Source organism: Macaca thibetana, chromosome 19 (genome assembly GCF_024542745.1).
Source record: "Macaca thibetana thibetana isolate TM-01 chromosome 19, ASM2454274v1, whole genome shotgun sequence".
Classification (NCBI taxonomy): domain Eukaryota; kingdom Metazoa; phylum Chordata; class Mammalia; order Primates; family Cercopithecidae; genus Macaca; species Macaca thibetana.
Window position 1 is genome coordinate 12353345 of NC_065596.1, and position 11090 is coordinate 12364434.

At 45.3% G+C, this 11090-nt stretch overlaps 2 protein-coding genes across 2 annotated transcripts in view; both read left to right on the plus strand.

Moving 5' to 3' along the window:
* LOC126942481 (zinc finger protein 44) overlaps positions 1–11090 on the plus strand; it is a 414080-nt gene that overhangs the window by 357593 nt on the left and 45397 nt on the right. The gene's annotated exons all lie outside the window — the stretch shown is intronic.
* ZNF823 (zinc finger protein 823) overlaps positions 1–11090 on the plus strand; it is a 445525-nt gene that overhangs the window by 171073 nt on the left and 263362 nt on the right. The window lies entirely within an intron of this gene.

Genomic DNA, 11090 nt, shown 5'->3' on the forward strand with positions numbered 1-11090 from the left:
CAAGAAGAGCAAAACTCCATCTCAAACAAACAAACAAACAAACAAACAAACCTTCTGTCCCATGCTACAACAAGCATGAAAATTCAGGATTCGGCCAGGTGCAGTGGCTCAGGCCTGTAATCCCAGCACTTTAGGAGGTTGAGGTGGACGGATCTCAAGGTCAGGAGTTCAAGACCAGCCTGACCAACATGGTGAAACCCCGTCTCTACTAAAAATACCAAAATTAGCCGGGCATGGTGGTATGCACTTGTAATCCCAGCTACTCAGGAGGCTGAGGCAGAAGAATCGCTTGAACCCAGGAGGCAGAGGTTGCAGTGAGCTGAGATTGTGCCATTGCACTCCTGCCTAGGTGACAGAGTGAGACTCTGTCTCAAAAAAAAGAAAATTCAGGGTTCAGCTGGGCGCAGTGGCTCACGCCTGTAATCCCAGCACTTTGGGAGGCCGAGGCAGGGTGAATCACGAGGTCAGGAGCTCAAGACCAGCCTGGTCAAGATGGTGAAACCCCATCTCTACTAAAAATACAAAAATTAGCCGGCCATGGTGGTGGGGTGCCTGTAATCCCAGCTACTTGGGAGGCTGAGGCAGAGAACAGCTTGAACCCAGGAGGTGGAGGTTGCAGTGAGCCAAGATTGCACTACTGCACTCCAGCCTGGGCAAGAGAGTGAGACTCCATCTCAAAAAAAAGAAAAGAAAATTCAGGATTCTATACTAATTGCAAAAGGCCACTCATAAAAAAAATACAGTATTATTCATCTTAGACGAGTTATATAGATTTGTCAAACTAATTCAACAGTACATGTAAAATTCCTAAAGCTAAAAAATTTAAATATTTTTTATAATAATAAATTATTGTACCAAGTAAAAAAAAACCTAATTAATTAAAAGATAGGGAAAGTATTTGAATGACATTCCTGCAAGATACATGAAAAGGGCCAATAAACTCATGAAAAGAAGGTCAGTGGACCAGGAGTCATCAGGCACAAGGATTTATATAATGTAGTTTTCAGTGGTTATTGAGTGCTTTCCTCATATTCATAAAGTAATACATTTTTAACCTATTTCCTATTTAGAAAAAAAAAAAAAAGTGCAGCTTGCTGCCAGCATTCAATTTTACATAAGCACACTCTTTAAAGCTGAAGCAAATCTGATTGATTTTCAATGTGAAAATAAAATTTCTAAACAGAACTTGTTTCTAATCCTAATGTAATGAAAATGTATATGATGTTACATTAGGATTAGAGACAAGAGTATTCTCGAGGCACATGGAAAATGGGTTGAATATACCCAGCACTTATTGCTTTGTGGAAAAGCAATGGTAAACAATTAAAATACCGCAGCAGTTTCACATGTATGGATACATGATTAATAATGATGTCCACTGGAGAGGGGAAATGAGGGAGTGTTTTGGAATGTGGGGAGGAAACCATAAATTTAAGGATTTATCATCAGCCCTAGCAAGAACTAGGCTGGGAGGATCTCAAGGACTCCTTCCTTGATCATACTTTAGTAAGGCTCCTCGGAGCCCGCTTCCTGACTAGCTTTTGTGTTTGGCCTGCAGAGCCCAGTTATAGCTAAATCCTAATAAGACAGTTTAGAGAGAATCCCCCCAAACTTGATATCTAATCAAGTTGTTTCCCTCACCTATGATAATTTATTAATATTCTCTTCCCCAACTCTTGACACCTTACCAAGCTCCTCTATGGTACCTTGCTCTTTAGATGTAATTGTCTTGTTGATGCATTCAGGTTGAGTTCAATCTCTTTCCCATATTAAATTGTACTATAACATATAGCCAAAAAATAAGGCTTTATTCAACACATATTGCAATTGTGCTCAATAAAACCGTCCTTGAAATTTTTACCAAGTTTTCAGTGTAATCCCTCTTTACAAGGAATACAGACTTAGACTTGAGACCCTAATTCACATATCTGCAGTGCGTTAGTGATAAGAAGTTCTCTTCTGGTGGGGAGGAAGATGGGTTTCCCGAGAGTACCTCCTACTCAAACATCCAAAACACCAGGTCAGACTTCTCTCCTGATGACCACTTCTTGTTGTCTCCCCATAAACTGGATGAGATTGGGGACCGCGGGTGTACCACTGCCAGAGAGGACTACAGGATAGAGTTCACCTCCCGCAGTAATGGGCCAGGATGCCTCAGAGTGCTGGCTACCAATTCATCCCCCACCCTATGTGAAGAAGATGGACCAGATATTCAATATAGAAGTTTTCTTCCATTTGGTGAATTATCGTCAAATCCTTTCTTTTTTTTGTTTTTAAGCATACAACAGCCAGTATTCCCAGGCATTTTCTATACATTTACTAACCAGGCCCAACCCTGCTTAGCTACAGAGAACAGATGTGTTCAGTGTGGCATGACCACACATGCTTCAGTTTCTTTCTTTTTTTTTTTTTTTTGAGACGGAGTCTCACTCTGTCATCCAGGCTATAGTGCAGTTGGTATGATCTCAGCTCGCTGCAACCTCTGCTTCCTGGGTTTAAGCGATTCTCCTGCCTCAGCCTCCCTAGTAGCTGGGTTCACAGGAGCCCACCACCATGCCCAGTTAATTTTTGTATTTTTAGTACAGACAGCGTTTCACCATGTTGGCCAGCCTGGTCTTGAACTCCTGACCTCAGGCAATCTGTCCATGTGGCCTCCCAAAGTGCTGGGATTACAGGCATGAGCCACCACACCTGGCCTCTTTTTTTTTCAAGATGGATTCGTTCTGTTGCCCAGGCTGGAATGTAATGGTGTGATCTCAGCTCACCACAACCTCCACTTCCCAGGTTCAAGCGATTCTCCTGTCTCAGCCTCCCAAGTAGCTGGGATTACAGGCATGTGCCACCATGCCTGGCTAATTTTTGTATTTTTAGTAGAGACAGGGTTTCACCATGTTGGCCAGGCTGGTCTCAAACTCCTGACCTCAAGTGATCTGCCAGTCTCTGCCTCCCAAAGTGCTGGGATTACCGGCGTGAGCCACCATGGCTGGCTATTTCAATTCCTTAATGGTATTTTTTTAAGCACAAAAGTTTTAAATTTTGATGTAGTCTAAATGACATAGTTTTTCTTTGCTGCTAGTGCTCCCAGTGTCATGTCAGAAAATATTTTCCCTAAGTCCAAGATTATGAAGATTTTTGAGTGGCACTTTCTGTAGCATCGAGAGAGGGAGATTCTCCTTTGTTCCCATGGGAGGATAAGACTGATGTAATTGAATAATTTTGCATGCTGATATGGAAAGGAAGTGCATTATACTATGGAGGAGAAAACTATATAAATTTATGCTATAATAGCTTAATGCTATATACTATAATATCTTTATATGTGGTAGTTATATATAATGTACAAGTTACATATATTTACCAATTACCTACCATAACTAAATCACATACAATATACACATACTACAAGTGTGCATATACATAACATGTATCTATATACACATATACATGATACACTATACACGATAATGCGAGGATATACTATAATACTGTATTAAACAAACTTCCTTAAATTCTGACATAAGCTTCAGTAACATATTTGCAAAGAAAATTTATCAATATATGACAACATATAAACTTCATGATCAAGTGGGATTTAATCCAGGAAAGCAAGGTTGCTTTATCTCTGAACTTCATTCAATACACCATAATAACAGACAAACATCAAAACATCAAAAACCAAAAGAATGTCCTAATAGATGCGAAAAAGTCATATGACAAACCTCAACATCACCTCATGAATAAAAACACTCAAACTAGAAATACAAGAGAATATTCTATAAGATGACAAGAGATGCACTAAGAACAAAGCAAACCCGACCATAAGACAGGTATGAAAATGCAAAACTACTCTCATTCTTCTTAGTAAAAAACTAACTGTGTCCCTGCCCACTTCGATCTGGGGGCGTTTGGGGCCACCACCTCCCACCTTAGGTTCCCGAGGTCCACAAAATACAAACAGAAAAACAAAACTAACTGCTTGTTTCCAATTCCCACAAGACAAAGAGGTGTACTCTCATCCCTTCTGTTCACCTTGGAAGAGAGGTGCTACTAGTCCCACCAGGCCAGAAAATGCAAGCCTTCCAGATTCATAGGACATGTACATTCAGCACCCCTGATGGACACACAGACTTTTGTCACTGCACATACAGTTGTATAAACCAAGGCAGAAACACAGAAAGGCAAAAGGGCTCTGTTAGTTGGTTTTGCGATTCTATAAAATACCTGAGGCAGGATAAATGATACAGAAAAGAGGTTTATGTGGCTCATGGTTCTACAGGCTGTACAAGCAGCATGGCACTGGAATCGTCTTTCTGGTGTGGGCCTCAGGAAGTTCCTTCTTATGGTGGAAGGCAAGAGGAGCCAGGGTCACATATGCAAAAGAGGGAGCAAGGGGCAGAGGAGGTGTCATGCTCTTTTTTTTTTTTTTTCCCTCACTCTGCTGCCTAGGCTGGAGTGCAGTAGCGCAATCTCGGCTCACTGCAAGCTCCGCCTCCTGGGTTCACGCCATTCTCCTGCCTCTGCCACCCGAAGAGCTGGGACTACAGGCGCCCGCCACGATACCCGGCTAATTTTTTGTATTTTTAGTAGAGACAGGGTTTCACTGTGTTAGCCAGGATGGTCTCGATCTCCTGACCTTGTGATCCACCTGTCTCTGCCTCCCAAAGTGCTGGGATTACAGGCATGAGCCACCGCACCCAGCCACGTCATGCTCTTTTAAACAATTAGCTCTCCGGCTGCTCTGCCTATGGAGTAGCCATTATTTATTCCTTTACTTTCTTTTTTTTTTTTTTTTGAGACGGAGTCTCGCTGTGTCGCCCAGGCTGGAGTGCAGTGGCGTGATCTCGGCTCACTGCAAGCTCCGCCTCCCGGGTTCACGCCATTCTCCCGCCTCAGCCTCCCAAGTAGCTGAGACTACAGGCGCCCGCCACCACGCCCGGCTAGTTTTTTGTATTTTTAGTAGAGACGGGGTTTCACCATGTTAGCCAGGATAGTCTCGATCTCCTGACCTCGTGATCCACCCGCCTCGGCCTCCCAAAGTGCTGGGATTACAGGCTTGAGCCACCGCGCCCGGCCATTCCTTTACTTTCATAACAAACTTGCTTTCACTTTATGGACTGGCCCTGAATTATTTCTGAAAAAAACAAAAGAGGGCCGGGCGCGGTGACTCACGCCTGCAATCTCAGCACTTTGGGAGGCTGAGGCGGGCGGATCACAAGGTCAGGAGATCAAGACCATCCTGGCTAACTGGCCTAAAATACAAATTATTAACAAATGAAATTGTATCATGACCTCCCACTCACACCTTCTTCCTAACCTTGTTTTCGCCTCTCTGCAAAAAAAAAAAAAAAAAAAAAAAAAAAAAAAAATTCATTTTTGGGCTAACTTTGAGATGCTTACAGATCTTATACTTTGTCCCTTTTCCTTATTTCAATTCTCCTTTGGAATAAAGTCATTCCTGGCTGGGCACGGTGGCTCACCCCTGTAATCCCAGCACTTTGGGAGGCCAAGGTGGGTAGATCACCTGAGATCAGGAGTTTGAGACCAGCCTGACCAACATGGTGAAACCTTGTCTCTACTAAAAATATAAAAATTGCCGGGCACGGTGGTGTCACTCCTGTAATCCCAGCACTTTGGGAGGCCGAGGCGGGCGGATCACGAGGTCAGGAGATCGAGACCCCTCTGGCTAACACGGTGAAATCCCGTCTCTACTAAAAATACAAACAATTAGCCGGACGTGGTGGCGGGCGCCTGTAGTCCCAGCTACTCGGGAGGCTGAGGCAGGAGAATGGTGTGAACCCGGGAGGCGGAGCTTGCAGTGAGCCGAGATTGCACCACTGCACTCCAGCCTGGGCGACAGAGCGATCTTTGTCTCAAAAAAAAAAAAAAAAATATATATATATATATATGTGTGTGTGTGTGTGTGTGTGTGTATATATATATATAAATTAGCCGGGCACAGGCCAGGCACGGTGGCTCACGCCTATAATCCCACCACTTTGGGAGGCTGAGGTGGGCGGATCACTTGAGGTCAGGAGATTGAGACCATCCTGGCTAACATCATAAAACCCTGTCTCCACTAAAAAAATACAAAAGTAGCCGGGTGCAGTGGCTCACGCCTGTAATCCTAGCACTTTGGGAGGCCGAGGCGGGCGGATCATGAGGTCAGGAGATCGAGACCATCCTGGCTAACACGGTGAAACCCCGTCTCTACTAAAAATACAAAAAATTAGCCGGGCGTGGTGGTGCGTGCCTGTAGTCCCAGCTACTCGGAGGCTGAGGCAGGAGAATAGCTTGAACCCGGGAGGCGGAGCTTGCAGTGAGCCAAGATCGTACCACTGCACTCCAGCCTGGGTGACAGAGCGAGACTCCGTCTCAAAAAAAAACAAAAAAAACACAAAAGTTAGCCAGGTGTGGTGGCAGGTGCCTGTAGTCCCAGATATTCAGGAGGCTGACACAGGAGAATGGCGTGAACCCGGGAGGCAGAGGTTGCAGTGAGCCGAGATCACACCACTGCACTCCAGCCTGGGTGACAGAGCAAGACTTGGTCTAAAAAAAAAAGAAAAAGGAAAAAAGAACAAAAAGAAAAGTCATTCTTTACCTAAATCCACATCTGTTTCATTAAAAATATTTAGAAACAATCTTAGGACAACTAGCCTCAGAAGGGCATCGCTGACCAGCTGCATCTGCCTGTGGATCCCCAGTTTTCCAGTACTCTCTCAGATTCTCTCAACATAAAGGGTTTGTCCCATGGTCAGTGTGAGCAGCTGGGACACTGCAGGGGAGGCTCCCCAGCAAGAAACAAGTGAGCCTTCAATGACCTTTCTTTGCGGGCTTCTGATTGACCTTAGCTTGCAGTCACTGGGCTCAGGCCTGATTCAATGAGAAAACACCCAGTGTTTGAAGAATCTAGCAAAATCCTTCAAACTCAAGTTCAGGTTTACATATGGAAAGGAAATTATAAGGCATTTGCATTTCATACCACAAAATGGAAAGCAAAAATATCTAATCCTTTCAGATAATACACACATTTGTGGAAGTCAATAATTCCAATTTGAAGCCATTAGAACTTTAAATTGTTTTATTTTTTATTTCATTTATTTATTTATTTATTATTATTATTATTATTTTTGGAGACAGAGTCTCACTCTGTTGCCAGGCTGGAGTGCAGTGGCATAATCCCGGCTCACTGCAACCTCCACCACCCGGGTTCAAGCGATTCTCCTGCCTCAGCCTCCTGAGTAGCTGAGATTACAGGCACGCGACACCACACTTGGCTAATTTTTGTATTTTTAGTAGAGACGGGGTTTCACCGTGTTGGCCAGGATGGTCTTGATCTCTTGACCTTGTGATCCACCCACCTTGGCCTCACAAAGTGCTGGGATTACAGGTGTGAGCCACCACACCCGGCCTATTTTTTATTTTTTTGAGATGGAGTTTTGCTGTTATTGCCCAGGCTGGAGTGCAGTGGCGTGATCTTGGCTCACTGCAACCTCTGCCTTCTGGTTTCAAGCAATTCTCCCGCCTCAGCCTCCTGAGTAGTTGGGATTACAGGCGCCCACCACCACGCCTGACTAATTTTTGTATTTTTTTTAGTAGAGACGGGGTTTCACCATGTTGGCCAGGCTGGTCTCGAACTCCTGACCTCATGATCCACCCACCTCAGCCTCCCAAAGTGCTGAGTTTACAGGCGTGAGCCACCGCACCCAGCCTTTAACCATATTTTTTGAATCTATTTTTTGAATCTCTATTTTTATTTTTTGAGACAGTTTCTTGCTCTGTCGCCCAGGCATGATCATGCTTCACTGCAGCCTCCACCTCTCGGCTCAAGCAATCCTTCTACTTCAGCCTTCCAAGTGACTGGGGACTACAGACACATACCATCATGTCTGGCTATTTTTTTTTTTTTTTTTTTTTTTTTTTTTTGAGACGGAGTCTCGCTCTGCCGCCCAGGCTGGAGTGCAGTGACTGGATCTCAGCTCACTGCAAGCTCCGCCTCCCGGGTTCACGCCATTCTCCTGCCTCAGCCTCCCGAGTAGCTGGGACTACAGGCGCCCGCCACCTCGCCCGGCTAGTTTTTCGTATTTTTCAGTAGAGACGGGGTTTCACCGTGTTAGCCAGGATGGTCTCGATCTCCTGACCTCGCGATCCGCCCGTCTCGGCCTCCCAAAGTGCTGGGATTACAGGCTTGAGCCACCGCGCCTGGCCAAGTCTGGCTATTTTTTAAGCAGTTTGTCAAGATGGGGTTCCACTGTTACCCAGACTGGTCTTAAACCTCTGAGCTCAAGGGATCCCCCAACCCCTTGCCCACCCACCTTGGCCTCCCAAAGTACTAGGATATAGGTGTGAAGCACCATGCCTGACTATTTTTAAATTAATTTTTAATTTTCTTTTTTTTTTTTTGAGATGGAGTTTCGCTCTTGTTGCCCAAGCTGGAGTGCAATGGCGCTATCTCAGCTCACTGTAACCTCTGCCTCCCAGGTGCAAGCAATTCCCCTGCCTCAGCCTCCTGAGTAGCTGGTATTACAGATGCACCACCACCACACTCGGCTAATTTTTGTATTTTTAGTAGAGACGGGGTTTTACCGTGTTAGCCAGGTTGGTCTTGAACTTCTGACCTCAGGTGATCGCCCGACCCGGCCTCCCAAAGTACTAGGATTACAGGTGTGAGCCACTACGCCCGGCCTAATTTTCTTACTTTTGATACAGGGTCTTACTCTGTCACCCAGACTGGAGTGCAGTGGTGTGATCACGGTTCAGTGCAACTTTGACTGCCCGGCCTCCAGGGAAATAATAAAATATCATTATTAATATTTTACTTGAGAGAGAGTCTCACTCTGTCGCCCAGGCTGGAGTGCAGTGGCGTGATCTCAGCTCACTGCAACCTCCACCTCCTGCCTTAGCCTCCCAAGTAGCTGGGACTACAGGAGCACACCACCACATCTGGCTAATTTTTGTATAGAAATCTCATTATTTTTAAGTTGACAATATTATTTTATTACTATTTCCATGATAATGAAATCACCTTTGAAAAAATTATAACACTGAAAAAATTATGGCAGTGAAAGATATCTAGCCAACCGCTCCTCTTGCCTTTATCTTTCAAGCTGCCTTAATTATTCCTAGGCTTAGGCTGAGCTAACTTTGGAAGACATTTATGTTATAGTTTAAATGATAATAGCTCTTCCTTAAACACTGCCTTCCTAAAGCTAATGAAAAACCATGAGTGAGGGTGGGGGGAATAGAGTGGGAAGCGATGAAGAACCTGAATTTTGCTATGGTATAGACTGGTCCCAAGATATTTCTGCAGATAAGTGTTTTCAGGTTTTTTGCTTGTCTGACACCCATGGTTCCACTCAGGCCCACCAACCCTGCTCCTCTAGAAGCAACTCAGCACTCAGGAGGACCATTTCCCACCACCTCTTCCCCCAATCTGCTTTTGAAAAACCCCTGGCCGGCCGGGCGCGGTGGCTCAAGCCTGTAATCCCAGCACTTTGGGAGGCTGAGGCGGGCGGATCACAAGGTCAGGAGATCGAGACCACAGTGAAACCCCGTCTCTACTAAAAATACAAAAAATTAGCCGGGCGCGGTGGCGGGCGCCTGTAGTCCCAGCTACTCAGGAGGCGGAGCTTGCAGTGAGCCGAGATCGCGCCACTGCACTCCAGCCTGGGCAACAGCGTGAGACTCCGTCTCAAAAAAAAAAAAAAAAAAAAAAAAAAAAAAAAAAAAGAAAAACCCCTGGCCGAGTTCGGTGGCTCACGCCTGTAATCCCAGCCCTTTGGGAGGCCGATGCAGGTCGATCACCTGAGGTCAGGAGTTCAAGACCACCTCGGCCAACACGGTGAAACCCCGAGTCTACTAAAAATATAAAAATCAGCAGGGTTTGGTGGTGTGCGCCTGTAATCCCAGCTACTTGGGAAATTGAGGCAGGAGAATCGCTTGAATCCGGGAGGCAGAGGTTGCAGTGAGCCCAGATCGTGCCATTGCACTCCAGCCTGGGCAAAAAAAAGCAAGACTCCGTCTAAAAAAAAAAAAAAAAAATTGTAAGGAAAAAATATTAAAGAAAAATCCCTAACTATAAGCCTCCGGGGAGACTGATTTGAGTGCTAACTCTGTCTCTGTCTTCCGCGTTGTGTGGTCCATCAAGTGTCAAACACCTTCTTTACTGCAATGCCCTGGTCATTTTGCAGCACAGGCAGGAATAACCCCTGAGGCCGGTTACAACAAAGCATCTAGTACACGGCCGGGCGCAGTGACTCACGCCTGTAATCCCAGCACCTGGGGAAGCCGAAGCGGGCGGATCACCTGAGGTCAGGAGTTCAAGACCAGCCTGGCCAACATGGTGAAACCCTGTCTGTACTAAAAATACAAAAAAAATTAGCTGGGCATGGTGGCGGGCGCCTGTAATCCCAGCTACTCGGGAGGCTGAGGCAGGAGAATAGTTTGAACCTGGAAGCAGAGGTTGTAGTGAGCCGAGATCGCGCCATTGCACTTCAGCCTGGGAGACAAGAGTGAAACTCCCTTTCAAAAATAAATAAATAAATAAATAAATAAATAAATAAATAAAGCATCTAGTACACATTGATCATGATGTGAACACAAACATGACAGCAGTTGCCAAGCTCTATGCCACAGATAACAGGGAAAACAGTTATACACTGTCACAAGTTCTCCAAGCTAGGCCAGGCGCGGTGGCTCACGCCTTTATTCCCAGCACGGGGCCTGTTTAAGTTTTAACAGGAGAAAGGGGGCACTGGGGGCCTCACAGCGCAGCTCCTCCCGCACGAACCCCATGAAAGGACACAAAGATAGATGTGTACCCGCCCCCCCGCTACACCCTATTACTAAACCCTTTGTTCTACTCTCTAATCTTTGCACATACCAGAGATTTCGTTAAGTTCTGTGAGTACCTGTTTTTCTGCACGTACCAGAGATTTTGTAAGTTCTGAGGCAAGGTCACAAGACGTGTTTAAGTAAGATAAACTCTTGCTGCCATAAACCAGTTGGGCAACCTGACGCAATATAATTAACTGCCTTTGTGTAAAACTGCTCTCCCACCTCAAAGGTTGAACCGAAATATCAGAAATGGCGGG